The sequence below is a fragment of the Echinops telfairi genome, unplaced genomic scaffold (assembly GCF_000313985.2).
Source record: "Echinops telfairi isolate 266 unplaced genomic scaffold, ASM31398v2 ScPeMD7_47;HRSCAF=170, whole genome shotgun sequence".
Taxonomy (NCBI): domain Eukaryota; kingdom Metazoa; phylum Chordata; class Mammalia; order Afrosoricida; family Tenrecidae; genus Echinops; species Echinops telfairi.
Genome location: NW_022103945.1, coordinates 213,149 through 219,247, shown reverse-complemented (window position 1 = coordinate 219,247; position 6,099 = coordinate 213,149).

Sequence of the window (6,099 nt, the reverse complement as noted above, 5' to 3'; positions counted from 1 at the left end):
CACTTGCCAACCAAGCCTTCAGCGACTAATGTCCAGTGTCCTATTGCAGCACTGGATTGATTCTTGGTTTTAAAAAAAAGGAGTGAAAACAAGACCAAAAAAAAAATTAACAGACAGAGAGGGAGGGAAAGACGGGGAAAACCAGATACAAAAGGAGGAGAGGGGGAAGGAGGGAGAGGGGTGGAGAATGGGAAAGATGGGAGGGACTAGGTAGAAAGAAAGGAGGACAGAGGTGGGAGGGATGGAGAAGTGAAGAGAGAGAGAGTGGAAATTATTGAAGACCCCCTCAGAGAAGCACCACGGCAAGAGTGCTGCTATTCCCACCTAACTGCTAGCACGTAAGGTGCTTTTCAGGAGTTGCAAACATGTATGCGCCACCAGAGCGAATCCTGGAACCTGCTTTGTTGGGATTAGGGTTAGCTGATTGGCAGATACATTTCTTGGGAGGATATCTTCCCACTGAAAAGTAGTTTCTCGCTCTCTTTCCTCGACTGTGAAATACATGCCTTATTCCACCGCTCTGGGAGGCACCCAGGTCTTGTGGCACCGCTGATGTTCCATACAGGAGCCTTCTTTGGGAAAGAATGATATTACTAACCCATTAGAATGTAAGCTACATCTTTGGGAAGGAATAATATTACTAGCCCATTAGAATGTAAGCTATGTAAGGGCAAAGCCTGTCTGCTCTGTTCCCTGCTGTATTTCTTGCATCCATAACATCTGGCATATGATTTGTACTCAGTAAACATTTGTTGATGTGTGCATGAGTCAGTAGGAGAGCCATTCCACATAGTAAATATGTATTCATGCCCCCCCCCAAGTTCTGTTGTTTGTATATTATCTAAGGGCTTCACAGTTTACGTAGGGTAGGTTATCACCACCCCCAAATGAATGAAATAACATATTCAGGAGTATGATCACAAGCATAAACCAATTTGCTTTTGAGGAGAGATGGGACATGGTTCCATCATCCCCAGACAAGGATGGTTCACTATGAGAAGCAATAGATCAGGAGAATCCATAATAACTATGTGCGACCCTTAAGGAAACGCTTCTGTTCACCTGTGACTTGCTCCTCAGTGATGGATGGTCTGAGTAAGGCTCTGAGGCTCTAGAAAGGGACAAGTAATGCCCACCTGGATGGGCCTTACTGTACCTGCCTAGCTGGGGTCCTATGTCTCTGTCAGCCTCTGGGGACTACCCAGAAATCTCAGCAACAAATGCAAGGCCATTGCTGAGGGATGCTCTCCTGGCGTTGATATTTGCTTGGGGTTGGTTGGGAACCTGGAGGGTTCAGTTCATAGCTCCAAGCCCCCTCCCCCGCCTGTCCCCGGGGCCTCCCCGTTTTGATACCTTAGGTTTTGCCTGAAAAACCCCCACCCACCCACAATCCTCCATAAAAGAAAGAAGCCAACTCTTTAAAACACTGGGCCTGAACCAGTCACTCTTTAAGATGAAGGCGAGCAGAGCTAACACGTCTGCCATTTTGTTTAACTTCCTTACTCCCGCTCAGACTATGGCTGTGGAGCTGCCATCACCCCCTCACTCCCACGCAGACTGTGGGTCATCTCCTGAAGTCTGAGGGGCTAAAAGGCTCTCTCCCTCTGCCAGCCGAGCTCCTTTAGCACTGAAAGTTGAGCCCCCACTTTCCAGTAAACAATCACACCCTTGGAAGTGGAAAATGACCCTGGAAAGAAAAACTCAACATGCAGCGGAAAGATGCAGGCTTGCTCCTTGGGGATCGAACTGCAACGCCCTAGTCCTCGTCAGCAGATTTTTCAAAGGGCATCTGTCTTTTCTATCATCCCCCTTTCCAACGTCTTTCCCCAAATGCTTTTCAAAAGTGGCTAAAGCTCAGAAAAGTGCCGCAGCGTGGGGACAGAACCTGTTTGGGGAAGTACCCACAGCCCACTTTCCACCTCAGGAAGTGGGGAAGGCAGTATAGGGGGCCAGAGCATCCTGGCAATTGTGTCTGGATGATTCTCAAACTTCGCCCCCAAAGTACAGTGCTGAAAGTCATTGGATTTCAACAATACTTCAGTCACAGTGAGAAGCCATGGTAGCACAACAGTTAAGCACTCAGCTGCTAACCAAGAGGTCGGCAATTCGAACCTACCCAGCAGCTGAGAGAGAGAAAGACCTGGCAATCAGGTCCCATAAACACAACAGCCTAGAAACCCCTATAGAACAGTGCTACTCTGTCATATGGAGTCGATCTCAACAGAAAGCCAGTCGGCGGCACGTAACAACCACAGCATTCTTTTTTTCCTTTTTTTTAAATGAAGAGCTAGTTTATTTTAGGCTTTTGGTTTGTATTAAATTTGTGTGTGCCTGTGTGTGTGTGTGTGTGTGTGTGTACATGTGTGTGCCATGCAGTTTGTCACTCTGAGCCTTCTCTACTGTGATGCAGACATTCCCGGATGACAGACAGCCTTCTGCTGTCAGGACCCAGGCTGGCCGTGGCGATGCCACGTGCCCAACCACAACATTCTAACACAGGCCTCCTGCTGCCTGGACAGAGGTGTCAGGAAACCTGTGAGTGGGAGGATGCAATTGCAGTCCCTCCCCACCCCCACAGGGCTGAGATGTGGCCGACTCTTTGCAGACATGAAAAATTTATGAAAATGTGCTTAATCCATTTTTAACAGCTCGGTCATTTTGGTTCTTTGGCATTTTTTTTTTCATGACAAAAATAGTACCTTTCTTCCTGAAAAATATTTGGCATTGCGTAGCTTCTCCGAGGCTCCAGGAGTGAGCAATCGCCAGTTGGGGCCAATGTGGCAACCAGGCACACTACAGGAAACGCATACAATACATTTTGAAAGGTGGAGATTCATATCCATCACAGTTTCAGAAAGAGAACAGAAAAAAGGCAGGATGGGGCTTGGCACAAGGTTGTGCTTTTCTCAGACTAGGAAACCCCGAGGTTCTCTTCCCGGTGGTACAGGGAACGCTTCGGATGGACATCTCCCCTGCTGCTGGTCCATTCCAAGCATGTTTCTCCGGTCAGTTGCCTCCTTTCTTCCCTTCTTCACCTCAACAGTCGGGACGCCAGTGGTTTTGGAAAGCTGTAGTTCTTATGTCTGTCTGCCAGATGTTTGATCATTGATGGAGCCTTTGGTACAAAGAGATCTTTCCTCCAGGAAGCTGATCCTGCTATACTCTCAACACTCAGGGATCCCATAAGGGCCACAGGAGGTGAGATCTCAGACAACACTAGTCACCCAAAGACTGAGGATGAGGCCACAGGCCTACAGGGCAAGTGACTGAAAACTGATTCCTCCTTTGTCCTTATTACCATTGCCTCACCTCTGCCCTCTCTCTGTGTGCCCAGTTTATCATTCTTGTTTGACAGAAAAAGAGCTGAGGAAATGCCAATGCATGCTCAGGATGTGTGCGTCCTTTAACAAAAGGTCACTCCTTGTCTATGTGGCGCTGTGCTCTGGGCTGGGCCTTGGGGATTTGGTGGATGACATGTCTCTGCAGTCAAGGAGCTCACAGTATAGTGGGGGCACTCTCCCATGTAAACTAGCAACAGTAACAGTGCAAAGGAGTCCTGGGGGCGCTATGGATTAGGGGTCGAGCAGCGTATGGCAAGTTCGGCGGTTCGAACTCACCAGCTGCTCTGTGAGAGAAAGATAGGTCATCTGCTCCCCTAAAGACTGATGATTTCAAAAACCACATGAGGTTGCTATGAGTTGGATTCCATTTGATGACAGTGGTGTGTGGTCATATTTGTGGTTGTTGTTATTGGTGTGTGTGTGTGTGAGAGAGAGAGAGAGAGAGTGTGTGTGTGTGTGTGTGTGTGTGTGTGTGTGTGTGTGTGTGTGTTGAGGGTCCTGTGGAAACACACCCACTTGCATGGGTGGGTGAGCATTCTCAAGAAACCTTCCATAAGAAATTGACAATGAAGCTGAGTCCAGCAAGGAGAATCAGAACGAAAGGACAAAGTGCTTTGGGTGGAGGGAACAGTATGTGCACTAGAGAGACATTTGTGGAAGGAGCAGGTTGGCCAGACCACACAGGATCTTGGGCACAAGTGAACTATTGAGTTAAGCAGAGGAGACAAGGGCTCCCCAACCACCCCTTGGCTCCCCTGCCCTGGAAGTTCTGGAAGACTCTCTATGTCCTTCTCTTCCTGTTCATGGACTCTTATGGGAAATAGGGAGGGAGGGTTGCCAGGTAGGAAGGCTGCTAGAAATCACTTTAATATAATTCGCACTTTGTACTTACAGGGCATATAGCTGTTATTTGAGGTTTATAATGATTCTAGGCCCATTTCTGAGAGCCCAGTGCCCCCATAAATATTTTAGTGTGTGTTCTTCAGAAGCCTGTTCTTTCCCTTTCATTTGTGGTTTGAAAATTCCTCTTTAATATGAATACAGCCGGAAGGGAGACGTGGCACAAATGCCCCCACCGTTGCCTTGTCATTATTGGCTCTAAGTCATCAATGGACCCTGTACAAGAGATTCTGGCGCTCCCACCAATATGCCTCTGGAGAGGCTGAGGTAAGTGCTGCAGTTTTCTCTGGGATTGACTCATGTAAAGTGGGACGAGACCAACCCCGTCCCCTAGCACATGCTCAGGACTCAGCAGATCTTGGAGAGTTGGTGTGGGTTTCCACCGAAGAGGAAATGAAAACCTTGGCTTCTTGACATTGTAATGTAGGAGAGAAAGTGAGGATGGAAGAAAGGGAGGGAAAAGAAAAGGGGAGACCTGTACTGAGAAAGGAAAACACAGAAGGAGCCAGGAGACGTTGATTAGCAGGCAAGACGCGGGAGAAGGAAGGAGAGAGGAAAGAAAGCTGCAGGTACAGAGGGGAAAAAATGGAAGGGAGGGAGCGACACCGGGGAAGTCCCAGAAGGGCTTAAAGGATGCATGAAATCCTTTAGGGAGGGGGGCAGCAGATGCACCTGCATAAGGTCTATAAGCAAGTGGCCTTCACAATGAGGCCAGCCCACCTTCCCTGCTTCCTTCTCCAGCCAGGGCTGAAGGCCCCACCAGCCTTCCATGGGAAAGAAGCCTATCTAGGGCTCTCTGTGAGGCTAGCCCCAGCTCTTTTGCCCCATTCTGTCCCATGGAAGCCTGCTGGGTCCCAGGTCTGGCTCGGGCCTGCCAGGGACGGTTCTCCCTTCCTGTGAGCCAGGCTGGTGAAGGGAGACTGGAGAGGAGGATTTTGAGAGCTGCAGAGGGTACCGCAACCTCCCCAGAGATGACCTAAGAGAGGGAGGGACGCAGGCGAGGGGAGAAAATGAGAAGGTGCAAGGGTGAAGGGGATAGGGGGTGGGCAGATTGATGGATGGACACACAGACTGGCCAGCAGGAAGACTGCATGTGAGGTGGGCACCGAAGTCCTTCAGTACCCCCATTCAAAGGGTTGGGGGCAGCTGCCACTGATGTTGTTGCTGCTCCTCTTCCTCCTCCTCCTCTTCCTTCACTCCTCTAACTCTTAAAGCTGGTCATCTTGAGAATACCAATGACAATCGGCCTAAACTCTCCTGGGGTCTCTTCCAACCCCTTGTAAAAATCAGTCCGGTGAGACTCTCTGGCCCCAGCTGAGGTCCGTGTTCAAAGAAATGTTGGTGGGGAAGAGGGAACAGCGCAGCCCCCAAACACTCCTCCCACTGGCGACATCCACACTGGACAGAGCACTTGGGAGCCTCCAGGAGCAGCAGCTCGCAGCACACGCTCCTCCCCAGCACACGGACACACTTGGAACCCCACTCCAGCTGCTGGCGACTGTGCCTTTAAATTGCTGCTTTTGGAGGGTGCATCTGGGGGGAGGTGGGAGGGAGGGAAACATCTTCCTACCAGTCTCCCTCCTCCCTCCCCTCCAAGATTCTCCAGGGTTTGGAGAGTGATTGCTGCCCAAAGAGAATCTCTTTCAGCTCCCCGAGCAGGAGCAGGAGCCAGTAGGGTTATCTGTGTCAGGATCATTTCCAAAGGAATAATTCTGGCCCCTGACCGGTAAAGACAGGGCAGAAGAAAAGAGAGCCGAAGAGGAGAGAGCACGCGAGCAACTCCCAGCCTGGCTCCCCACGGGCTCTGAGCACTAGCGGCCCAAGTTGGAGGAAGGCTCTACACTTAGGGTGTTGGCGC